General features: G+C 34.8%; 1 pseudogene; it reads right to left on the reverse strand.

Annotated features, from left to right (window-relative positions):
* Positions 1–2,952: 2,952 nt before the first annotated feature.
* LOC125935299 (phosphatidylethanolamine-binding protein 1-like) lies at positions 2,953–11,222 on the reverse strand (annotated as a pseudogene).
* Between the last annotated feature and the right edge of the window lie 2,437 nt (positions 11,223–13,659).

A 13,659-nucleotide genomic window follows, 5' to 3' on the forward strand; every position in this document is an offset into this window, starting at 1 on the left:
ATTCAAAAGAGTTTGATCAAAAAGTTGATCACAGATTCTCCAAACGAAGCTCCTGTTAAGGTCCTACTGCATACCGGACGTGTAATTGAAAAGGAGGTTTCAGGCATGGTGAAGCAGTACTCGGACATTCATTATGGGCTCTCACCTACATCTCAGATTTAAATTATTATACAGTCCTTAAGCTTCTTGAATGAATGCAAGGCTATTTTTCTTAGAAAAAAAAAAAAACTATGAAGCATTAGAGATATATGCTATAAACCTTCCTCCTACCCTTTCTCAAAGAAATCTATGGCAAATTGTTAGAATAATTATTCCAGGAGACTGGGAACTATTTTAAGAGGTCATTCATTATTAGAAACCCTCTTTAGTTAACACAAATATAAGGGGACCAAGCATGCCACTGTTAATCAGTCAACATAGAAGCTGACTAGGGTCTAGACATTTAATTTAAGTTTTGATTATGTCCAATTCAAGGGGCATCCACCTGGATCATGAACATTGTTTGCAGGTATTTACACAGTTCCTGAATTATGTGCTCAGCAACAGACAGAAGCCCCACATTTTATTCCCAATTCCTGGTTAGGAAGAGTCAAGAGCCCTGGGAACTCTCTCTTTCTGTCAAAGTAGTAAATCAAAACTCCTACTGCATTTCTCAGAAAATTGTAGAGAAGAGCGCCACCATCAAGGTTGTGAAAAATGCGTGCCATTTACTTTTACTTGTGTTTGCTTTTCAAAAGACGGATACATTGAGATGTTTTCAATGAATTTTCATAAACATATTTAGCTGCACCTCCAAATATATTTGAGAAGAGGTATGTGTGAGTATGCTTAACTTGAACAAATATACCTGGCACCTGGTATATAGCTATTGACCTAGACGTCTGTTTTTTTTCAACATACAAATAATCAAAACACTAAAAATAATTTGCTTTGAATGGCAAAAGACTTTTTGATGTCTAATCACAGAAACATAAAGATTCTAAAGCACTGTGCCAGTTTTGTCAACAATAACTTAAATATATTCTTACATATAGATTCTAAGGCACTGTGCAAGTTTTGTCTGCCAGGACGTAATGTTTTGTTCTTGATTTTTTGATTTTTTTCATTTGATGGGATACCATGATGATGTATTACTATGATTGCATCTAGCTAATAAGAAAATGAGAATGAGAAGTAGCAGACACATTATATTTTGGTAAAATTTATATATGACAGAAAATGACAAATACAGTACACTGATGAGTTTCTTGGTGTTCAAGCAATGGAGCTTTTTAGGATATCCTCTCCCAATGAAAAGTAATTGATGGCTTCTCATAGTCCCTATCCCTAAAAAAATAAGAACAGTGTTCCTGCCGTTAACTACAACATGGATGAACTTGGAAGACATTATGCTAAGGGAAATATTCCAGACACAGAAGAACAAATAGTGCATGATAATCACTGGTATCAGGAATCTAACATAGTCAAACTTGCAGAAGCAGAGAGTAGAATGGTGATTACCAGGGTCTGGGACAAGAAAGAAGCGAGGAGGTGCTGATCAAAGACTGTGCAGTTTTACTGATGCAAGATAACTAAGTCATAAAGATCCACTGTACAGCATAGTGCATACAGTTGACATTACTACCTTGTACACTTAACCATTTATTGAGGGTAGATCTTACACTGCATGTTCTTATCAGAAAAAAAAAGAAAAGATAAAACTTCCAGAGGGATGGATAAATTTCGGACATTGCATATGATGACATTTTCATAGGTGCATACTTGTCCTCAAGCTCATCGAGATGTACACATTAAATATGCAAAACATTTTGTATGTCAATTACGCCCAAATGAAATGAAAAGAAAAAAAATAAAATGTAAAATGAAATCAAATCAAATCAAAATTTGAAAGTCTATTGCTTGATGGACTCCTTTGGATATTGGAAACAATACAAATCGCACTGGGATATGCTGCTCTGATCCGTTTCCTAAGTGACTCAAAAGTTGGACACTTTCCAGTGGCCTGCAAAGTGGACAAAGTCAACCAAACAAACTCAAATAATACATCATGCAGACAACTCTGTGATCTGGCCCCAGTGACTAGTAAGTCCAAGAAAACTTGACATTTCCATTGCAAATCATATATGTTAATTGCCTTCATGGAGCTTATATTCTAATGACATAGACAAAAAATGATTTTATTTCTAATCCAACATAAATTTTACATTTTTTTCTGTTTATTGTTCTCTCTTGGAGATTAAATGTATGTTTCACAAAGGTGGAATTTTATGTTTTCCTTTTGCTTTGATATTTAGCTCATTTGTTCATTGCTTTACTTCCAGAGCCTAAAATGCTGCCTGGTGCACAGTAGTAACTCATAATGCAATTATTCAAATCATGGTATTATAAGTGCTTTGAAGCAAACTAAAACAGGTCAAAGATTACGGGGAAGGGAAGCGATGCGTTCTAATACGATGGCACCATTTTAGTACTTGTTTGGGGAAGAATTTTGTCAAAAGTTAGTCTTTTGACTGGATAAGTTGAGAAAATGAGTCATGGAAAATTGAGGAGAAATTATCCTAAGCAGAAACAAAATCAGCTAAAAAGTTCCAGAGGTAAGTGAGCTTTGTGTATTTGAGAAGAAGCAGAAAAGCCAAATTATTTGAAATAAAGGAAGCAGGAGATTATAGGTTCTACTTTTAGAAAGGTGAGCCAAAGCTAGATCCTACAGACTGCTGTGGCATGGTGACGACTTTGGATTGCTGTTACAAGAATCAGCAATAGAAAGGGAAGACAGGATTTTGGAACAAGGAAGTTATATGGTCAGATTTATATTTTAAAAGGTTTCTCTGACTTCTGTATGGAAAATAGACCTGCCGGAGTTTCTCAGTAGCAGCAGAGGACCAACGAGGAAAAGGTTGTTATAATTAAATGAAGAGCTGATGATGGCTTAGGTTAGAGTGGTAACAGTGGTCACGGCGAGCAGGGGTGGTAGTGGAGGTCACAGTGGTAACAGGGTTGAATAGTGTAGTTGTGGGTGTGTCCATGGTAGTAGCCGCCGATGCGGTTGTGGTGATGGTGGATGAAAGCCATAGCAGTGGGAGTGCTGGGGGTAATGGCGGTTGTCTGTACTTCCGCCTTGTGAAATGGGGGATATTTTGCAAAGGGCTGCTCTACGAATTCAGTTAGCTGAATTCAGGACTCTACCCCTGAAATCCTTGTTGCACTATATGCTAACTAATGTGGATATAAATTTTAAAAAAATAAAAAAAATTAGGAAAAAAAAGAATTCAATTAGCTGAAGCATTAAAAGAATAAGAAATTGTGCTGAGAAAGGAAGCATCCAGCAAATGCTGACTGTATATATTATTTTGTTTCCATAGCCGCCAAACTAACTTACTGCTCTTCTTTCTAATTCTGTGTGGTATGCTGACTCAAACCAAGTAAAAATTCCTTCTCCGGGAACAGTGGGTCATACATCTCCCATTGATCATGCTTTATATTCTTTTCTGAACATCACACTTTAAATGAGTAATTCACCTTGCTGAGACATTCTAGTTTCTCATCTTCAACTATCTGATTAATTTGTGTCTTTCCAAGTACATTAAAAATTCCTTATTACTTTTGAAGCTTTCTCCATCCTTCAAAAAAAGATTTTTTTTTTTGTAAATAAACACTTGCCCAACAGACTTCTTCAATCACTTAGCATTTGACCACTTATTAAGTTATGACAATAAATAACCAAAAATATATTTAAAAATACTTCAATAGATGCATGCACAATATAATACATGGCACTTACAAGATGTATATTCACCTAGGTAAATCTTACAATTTTGTAATCAAATGTATGTACAATTTTATTCTTTCAAATAATAAACTAAAAATCAAAATAGTATTGCCATGCCATATAATACAGTTACAAAGAAACAGTGTGATAGAGATTAGTGTAATAGAGATTACACTAATGGCCACAAATATTTCATTTTTCCCCCCCCTTGGGGATTTCCAAAATGCTTACAATATTTAAGGCACAGGGATTTTTACTCCTTATAGCTTTTTGGCTGGGCCAAAACTATAAAAGGGAAAATAGAAAAAGGGCACTAAGCACCTTTATAGAATTTAAATATTTCCATAATTTGAGTCATGAGAAAATAATTACATGCATAATTATTGTGTGTGTAGTGTGTCTGTATTAGGATGACTAAGACTTTAGTTTGTGTGTGTTGTTTTGTCAAGGGCAAATGTGCTAATGTTAATTTTCTCCTCATTGAAAGAACACCATCAGATTCCTTCATTTTGACAGGTAGAACATTCTGGGATAAATAGACAAAGTAGACATATATGTCAAGTACATCTCAAGTAAATTTAAAGTCGAAGGAATTAATCAATAATGAGGTAATGGAATTTTAGATGAGCTGCAGGGCTGATATGGATTTTGTCATGTTAATATCATCATGCATAACTGGAAACATCTGCCATCTGCCTTATTCTGTATGGTAATGTGGAGCTTCATATATCTATATAATAACACAGTAAGTCTTGTTACTCAAAAGATCTTATCTACAGTCAAGCAAATGCTCTAAGACAATGAATGATTGGAGAGCCTTAGTCAATCTTTGTAATATAATTTATAATCTTGTCTAGCATCATTAGACACAACATCTCCAGGAATGTAACATGGAAGGAATAGAGTAATATTTCATTTTAACTTTTTGATAGATTTCCTGATTTGATATAAAGATTTTTAAAGTATCATTCTACCTTTCAAAATTATGTATGATTTTGAGCATAGTATAATCCTACAGTAATGAAATAATTTCTCTTAGAAAATGTCAATGTATGTGAAAGGCATATAACATCATTTCAAGGATAAGTCTTGAGGTTATACAAACCTGAATGTAAACTACCAAACTCTTGACCTTGGGTGAATTATATAATCTCAGACTCAGCGTTCTCAATCCAAAGAGGTATTCTAAGGTTTTACCGAGAAAACATATGTAATGTGCTTAGTTTAGAAAACATGTTACTACAAGTCAATAAATTATAGCCACTATCATTACTTAAATACCAAAAAATAAAGGTTTGCTTCATAACTGAGTGAAATTTATGTGCTTTCTCTATGAAAAAATCTTGCATAAAAATCATATCTATTTTATTAGGAGGTATTTTAATCTAAATATCAACATGTTAGGAATGTCTAATTAGTGTTTATTTCAAATGGAAATATAAAAAAGTGGAAAAATTACTGTAATGCTTAATTACATATATTTAATAAACATTCATTTGTTATATCACTTTTGAGAGGATCACATATATATTAAGACTTTCAACTTATTTGTTGATTGGATAAACCCGGTTACTCAAATCTCTAATCTTCAATTTTTATGACAGTGGTTGCCTGTATAGCATATTGATAATTGGTTTTTTTTGAGACCATTAAAAAAATATTTCTTTTAAGATTTTAACTTACTTGGAGGCAAACACATACTAGATACTTTGTATCTCCTCAACACTTACTCATAATAGAGATTACTCTAATGGCCAGTAAGGAATACCAATGTATGGGTCGCCTTGGTGGTCCAGTCAGTTAAACATCCGACTTTGGTTTGGTCATGATCTCACAGTTCATGAGTTTGAGCCCAGCGTCAGGCTCTGTGCTGACAGCTCAGAGCCTGGAGCCTGCTTCTGATTCTGTGTCTCCCTCTCTCTCTCTGCTCCTCCTCTGCTCATGTTCTTTCTCCCTCTCAAAAATAAATAAGCATGAAAAAAAAAACATATTTTCTTTTTATCATCCCATTAAAACAGGACAATAAAAATTAAATTGGAAAAATTGTTTCAGATGTTTTGATAATTAAAAATCTCTAGTTTTCTCAAATTATCTTAATTCTTTTGTCTAGTTCTTTGCCCCAAATATCTGTTAAGGCATAAAGTTCATGAGCCTTAACGAAATAATTTGGAAAAGGGGAAAAAAGAGTGCAGAAAGCTTTAGAAGCCTCAGTCTGGACAAATGCAGTTCACCTGTGTTCTTTCACCACCTGAGCTGGTGGGAATGCACTCCTTTGAGCGAAACAGAATTCAGTCACTCAACCAATGAACAGGTTTCATCCGTGGCATACGCAAGTTACACTAAAATATCAGCTCTTTAGAACTGGAAATTCTCTACGGCAGACTCAGTAAAAGAAGCAGAGACCCAGAATTCCAGAATTAACTATTTCTTATGCTCGCTGGAACAAATGTCCTAATCGCTCTGCTCTTTTGTTTCATTAAATATAAAAGTAGATTACTGTAAGTTTTATTCTCGAATTCAAATACAAAGTTGTAGATATTTCATCTTATTTATTGGTTTTATTAATATTTCACAAATTATGTAGATAGATGCTGTTTATGATCTAGTCCTAAACACACTAATGCCTAACAGAGGAACTAGTAACCATACTTTCTTAATTTTACTTACTCAGCATTTAAAGATATGAATTTTTGAATATTATAGTATATGAACCTGACTCCTAGTAGGGAGTTCGTTTATGAACTTTAGTATTAGTTAAGAAACTGTTCCATTATTATGAAAATAATAATAATGATGGTGATGATGGTGAAGTAGAGAGAGGAGGAGGAGGAAGATAAAAGGGAACTGGGTTGTTTAGTTATCCCAGATAGTAAACGCCAACAAAATGATTATCCTTTAGTAGAAAAATGAAAACACTTATTTTTTTTTGTTGTGATTATCAATAGAAAACCGTATTCATTAAGAAATGTAAAATAAAACAAGTAATCCAAAGTTACTGTCTATATTCTACATTTTTGTCTCCTACTAAACCCAAATGAATTATGGAAGAAAGACTGAGGGAGGAACAGAATTAAAAAAGACAGCTCAAGACACGCACGATGTTTCTGCAAGAACAACTTTTATGAATAGCTTCTTCTTTAAGTTTTATTTTGTTTTTGTTTTTATATTTTGTATAATAATGTTAAATCATGTGACAATCAAATGGGAAGTCCAGTCACATTGTTTTAATGAGGTAACTATTATGGGAACAAAGATTTTTTTCTTATATATTTTAAGGAAATAATTTCAGAGGTGGTCAAAACATGGGCCATAAATGATTTTTAAATCATTTATTTGAATGATATATATATATATATATACATATATATATATATATATATATTTAAGTTTATCTATTTATTTTGAGAGAGAGAGCAAGTGCATGCACACACACAGGCAAGTTGGGGAGGGGCAGAGAGACGGAGAGAGAGAATCCCAAGCACGCTCTGTGCTTTTAGCACAGAGCTCTAGGGTTTGATCCCACAAAACATGAGATCATGACCTGAGCGGAAATCAGGGCTCAGATGCTTAATAGTGGGAGCCACCCAGGCACCCCTATGTGAATGATAATTTTAAAATTATTACATTTGTAAAAAATAAAATAAAATAAAACTAAAATAATGAAATTATTACACATGTGTTATTTCTAACCAATTGTGTATTTTGTTTCTTTGATATTGGGCAGCTAATATTGGCCAGAACTATATTTAAAGAAGCTATTTATAGCTTCTTATATTATTAATCAGTCTTTTTTCTATAATGTGGAAATCAGGGATAGCAGTTAAAATTCTATTTACATTTATGTCAAGTTATCAAAATATTTAGAGAATGTTTTTACACTATTTTAATATGATTCGACCACAAAGATTCTACTACTAAAAATCAAATCACTTATAATTTCAGCCACGTGAATTTGAATATAAATATGATTAATTTGACTCTCTAGAGCTATGCCAAAGCAAAAAGTTTCTTCCTATTAATTTTCAAAGTTGTACTTCAGTATGGAAAGGGATTAATTGAACAGATAAATGATTTGAATTAATTTTTTAACACTGTTTATCAAAAGTCTGAGGTAAAGGTAAACAAAAGAAATAGCTGATACTTAAGTCTAATAGTGGCATATTTCAGGGGCTAGTGGCGGATCAATCAGCAGAGCATGGGACTCTTGATCTCAGGATTCTAAGTTCAAGCCCCACACTGGGCATGGGTCTGACTTAAACACAAAACAAAACAAACAAACAAACAAACAAAACACAACTCTAATAGTGGCATATTCTAATTCTATACAAACCCACAAAAATAAACCGTGAATCAAAGGGACATTTAGTAATTAAACACATTACAGAAGTTATAAAATAATGTAACAGAAAAAATAGAAAAAGCCTGCATGCTCAAATAAATCATTTTATAATTGAACACAATGCAATTAAGTGAACTTTAAATATAACCAATATATGAGAATGATATTGTTTATGAGATTTTGCAAATTAGAAAGAGCATAAAAGCAAGAAACCAACCTATACATTTCCAATTTAAAAAAAATGTATGTGTGTATATGCAAAGTGAATATAAAAATAAACATATACTCTATGTAAAGTACATTTTTATTTCTTTTTATTTTTATTTTTTTTAACGTTTTATTTATTTTTGAGAGACAGAGTATGAGCAGGGGAGGGGCAGAGAGAGAGGGAGACACAGAATATGAAGCAGGCTCCAGGCTCTGAGCTGTCAGCACAGAGCTGACGTGGGCTCAAACCCATGAACCGTGAGAGATCATGACCTGAGCCGAAGTCGGAGGTTTAACCGACTGAGCCACCCAGGCGCTCCTACATGTATATGTATAATACACACAACCCACATATAGTCATATTGTATAATATACTCACATTATATAGACACCTTATAGAGTTTTGGGGGAGAGAGAGGAAGAGAAAATATACATGAAAATATTGACAATTATTACATTTAATTTCTGAATCTGTAAGAAAATAATTGTGATATAGTGTTATATCACCAATAAATACAGTGACAATAAAGTGAGGAAAGTTCTCTGGCTGAAATGTATAAACATTATTTAGGGTGTCAGTGTCAATTGTAGTTTTATATAATTCAAATATTTGATCTACTTTTTATTCATTCATTATTCCTGTATTTATTCGGCACTAAACTCAACTTGACTATTTGTCATAGCTACAGTTTAATAGTACAAGATGAAAAGAGGACGAAGGTGCATGAGAAAGACAATGTTAACCAAATATATGAGTTAAAGTGTCCAAAATGGTGGCAAGTATATATTTACATGTATATACTTTTCCTAGAGATGCAACAGGCAAAAAGAGAATAACAAAGAAACAAACAAATAGGTAGTTTTCTTGAAGGAAAATTGCAGTCAACATTTCACAGAAATTGTGGTGTGGTGGAAATGGCATTTAACAAAATCATTCCGTACAAAGCATAATATGATCTCAGAGATTCTTTTCTATTTAACTTGCTTTCTTTTTAAATTTAATCTTTAAATTTACATGAAGTCAAGTTTTTCTTTCCATTTTTATAATATTGGTATGTTCTCTGATCCCGTAGTTTTGTAATTTTTCAGAATCTCTTATAAATGCAATTACGCCTCACATAACCTTGGTAAGTTTGGTTTCTTTCAGTCTAAACAATTATTTTGTGATTCATTCAAGTTGTTGCCTGTATTTATAGTCTATTACTTATTGCTAACTATCATTCTATTGTATGAATATGCCATATTTTGTATAATTAATTCACCTAATGGCAATAAATTAATTACAGAACATTCGGTCTATTTCCACTGCTTGGCGATTATGGATAAAACTCCTATGAATATCTGTGTACACATTTTAGTGTGAACATGAATTTTGATTTCTCTAGGGAAAATAGCTAGGGAGAGATTGCTGATTATATGCTAATGTATCTTTAACTTTACAAGGAATTACCAATTTTTTTTTCAAAGTGGCTGTACCATTTTTCATTCTTCCTGAAAACATAGGAGAGTTCTAGTTGCTTCACATGTTGGTAGGATTTGGTATTATCAGTTTATTTTTAATTTTACTCATTCTAACAGGCGTACAATGCTGTCTTATTGTTTTTTTCTTCCTCACATAATGTTTTTATTTGTATTCAACTATAAGCAAACAGCAGAATTAATACAACATTCCACAACTCCCGATCATCTTTTCTTACACAGACGGAATGTCGAGTTTAAGAGGCACAGACTTAGAAATTTCTGACCCTCACTCACGCAGCCCTGCAGCTCATCTCGATGGCAGGGTCTTGACAGCAAAGTGACTGTCCCTATTGTTTTTTCCAGTACTGCTCTTTAAAGGAGCCAGAGCAGGACACTGACCCTAGTAAGCAGCCCAAGGCACATCATCACACTGGGGACACGTCAAACGCTGGCTGTCTTAGTGAGAGAGCTGGCTGTAAAAACACCACCCAGAAGTGTTGTCATGCACAATTTGGGACTCCAGTTCACAATGGAAGAAGAAGAAACAAATCTCTTTTTATGTAAACCTCCCTTAGAGATTCTTTGGCCTACTGTAGGCCTACTCTTTTTACCTGAATGTTTTCTTCTTTAAATTCTGGGTTGCTAGTACCAAAATGCATCCTCCCCCCGCCGCAAGTGGAATTCAAATGTGATCAAAACATAAACCGGGGTGTGACCCTCTCAATTATAAACGACAGGCAGGTGGAAAAGCTAGCTTAAACCACTACCTGATTGCTCTGGCCTCATCTGTGAGAATGGGAAAGGAGAAGCAGAGGAATCTACATGCATCCCTGAACTTGAGAACACTGCTCCAGACCTCTGGGATGGTTTCTGTCTTCTAGCATTTCCCGACTTCCCAGGCAGCTGCTTACAGAATTTGGGCAGTTGGTCATCCCCTTCTGCCTGGTGACACGTGCCGGCCACCGGGGGTCCCAGCTCCTTTTTGCAGAAGGATGCCACTTTGAATTCGCCACGGCCGTCCCCAGATTGGTTGCTGAGAATGGGCTTCTCACAAGCCAGTGGCCCACTGTATTTGAAAACCAGCCGGACCTAGTGGCGAAGGCCTGTGGCCTTGGGAGGCCCAGAGGCGACTTAATAAGAAGGATCGTACCACCGCTGATGTAACTGCCCTTCAGGCTGACCAGCAGAAAATGGTGCCGTTCTGTTTCTGGTGTCCTTCCTGCTGGGAGCATCTGGATCTATCACCACTAAGGTGTGCACTTCACCTGGATTGAGGCCATCCCATGCAAGACCGGTGGGCTGGTTCTTAACCCGGGTGGGCGTCAGCACTTTGCCCAGCTCCATCCACCTGTGCTCCGAAGGTTTTGACCTGCAGCGGATGCTGTGGCCGCTCTTCCACTTGCTGCAGGTCACAGGCCAGGACCACTTGCTGAGGTCCATTGGCATCACTGGGCCAAGTTGGAAGGACAGCTGGAGGCGGGGCCCGGGCCCGAGGCACTGACTCCTACTGGTCTGCAAACCGACCCTGTGAGGCCCGGGGATCACTAGTGGTGTCTTACTGTGGTTTTCATTTGAACTTCTTTGATGGTAATGATAGTTCCTTGTTCTCATTTGCCAGCTGTCTATCTTCTTGGTGAAGTATATGCTCAAGGAAACTATCCACTTGAAAACTTGGATTGCATGTGTTCTCGGTTTGATTTTGGCAGGCCTTCACATATTCTGTACGTGTGTCCTTTGCTGGGTATGCAGTTTTCTCTGAATATGTAGCTTATTCTTTCATTCTCTTGACAGTGTCTTTCACAGAGCAAAAATTTTAGATTTGGACTAAATCCAATTTGTCAGATTTTTTTTTCCCTGTATTTTAAAAATATGCTTTTGATGCTGTGTCTAAGAACTCTTTGCCTAAGCCAACATCATGGAGATGTGTGTGCGTGTTTTCTTCTGAATTTTTATTTTACATTTTATATTTATATCTATAATCAATTTTCAGGGGATTTTTATAAGCTGTGAAGATGAAGTCAAGGCATTTTTTTTTTATTGCATATTGGTGTTCAGTTGTCCCAACACCATTTGTTGAAGAAAATCCATACTTTCTCTATTGAATTATGTCTGTAACTTTGTCAAAAATTAATTGTCTATGATTGTATAGGTCTATTTATAAACTCTAGTTTGTTTCACTAGTGTATTAGGGAATATTCTTGTCTATTTTTATAATATATTTTGCCAGGATTTTGATTAAAATTTTCTTAAATCTATAGATCAATTTGTGGAGAAGTTATATCTTAATAATATTGAGCTTTCCAACCCATAAATATGCTACATCTCAATTACTTACGAAAGTTCTTAACTTTTTTTCATTTTCATATGTACATCCCATGTATATATTTTACTCGGTTTACACTTAAGTATTTCATTTGATGTATATGTTTTCATTCTCTCTCTATATACAGGGATGTATAAATGTTTCATTTTAAATTATTTATCATTAACATATAGAATCAGATTGATATTTGTGCGTTGCTCTTATGTCATGTGTCCTTCCTAATTTCACTAATTAAGTCTACAAGTTTCTTTTGAGAATTCCTTACAACTTTTAGACGAGTAGTTACATGGTATCTTATACTAGGCTGCTGTAAGAGGTTTTACAACAGTTATTAAAGTTTAGCAGTCATGTGACCTATGCATTATAATTCAACCTCAGTGTATATATTTCGATGAAAAATTGTAAAAAAAAAAAAAGCACAGAAGATACAGACTGAATTATTTATCACAGCAATGTTTACAAAAGCAGAGATTAGGGATAGCCTAGATTTCAGGATTGCATTGTATTCATACAATAAACTATTATACAACATTGAGCAAAGAACTGTACGAAACATCAGTGACCTCATCAACATGTGTTTAAGCAAGCAAAGCATTTTGTAGAAATTTACTCACAGGATGAAATCATATCAAACATATAGAGCATGAGATACTGATATTGTATTATTTAAGGACACATTTACTCACAGTAAAATTATGATGCCTGAAAGTAAACGGTAAGTTCAACATGATTACTTCTATGTATCAGAGAGAAGGTGGATGGATGCAACATGAGAGTATGGTACAAAGTAAATAGTGGTGTATAATTTGTATAAAGTATTATCATTTAAGCTAGATAATAAGTAATAGCAGTTCCTCACATTTTGTATTGCATATTAATGTTTGAAAGATAATTCTTAACGTGCCATAAATGGTATGTTCATCGTTCTGGATTCCTCTAAAGTCTCTATTTAAAACTAAACTGAAGCTATTCAGCTCGACAGATGTCAGCCTTGACTTTCGCTGATATTTTCTACTTCTACTCCTTCAGCATTGTCATTGCTTCATCAATAAATAATAGCCAATGGAAAAAGATTCTTACCAATGAAAAAGAACAGAGAACAGACATTTCTCTAACACAGAAATCCCAAATGCCACTAGTTAGCTTTTCCAGACTGGCCATATTTCAGGACAGATAACAGTAGTATTTATCAATTGTGGCTAAAAGGTTGGTCAAAGTGTTTCTCTTGCACAGGAAAGAAGAAATGGTTTAAGAATTGATCAATGTATCACATAAAACACCATCAGTGACAGACTGTGTAACTGTCAGTTGTCAGCGATTAGCAAATTTGTTGGGAAAAGGCTACTTTGATAAGAGGAAGAAAACACTAACATCTGAACCCACCAACAGAAAGAGTTATGAGCACTTATGAGGAAATAGAGATGTGTCAATGATCTTGAGGAAGGACACTGGACCACACAGTAACTTCTTTTTCAAAAGCTGGGACTGTTTCCTATAAGTGAACTGAATTCAGCTTATTGTATGACTTTGGGCAGAGTGAGTAAGTGTTCTGTGATACAT

The sequence above is a fragment of the Panthera uncia genome (genome assembly GCF_023721935.1).
Source record: "Panthera uncia isolate 11264 chromosome A1 unlocalized genomic scaffold, Puncia_PCG_1.0 HiC_scaffold_17, whole genome shotgun sequence".
Classification (NCBI taxonomy): Eukaryota; Metazoa; Chordata; class Mammalia; order Carnivora; family Felidae; genus Panthera; species Panthera uncia.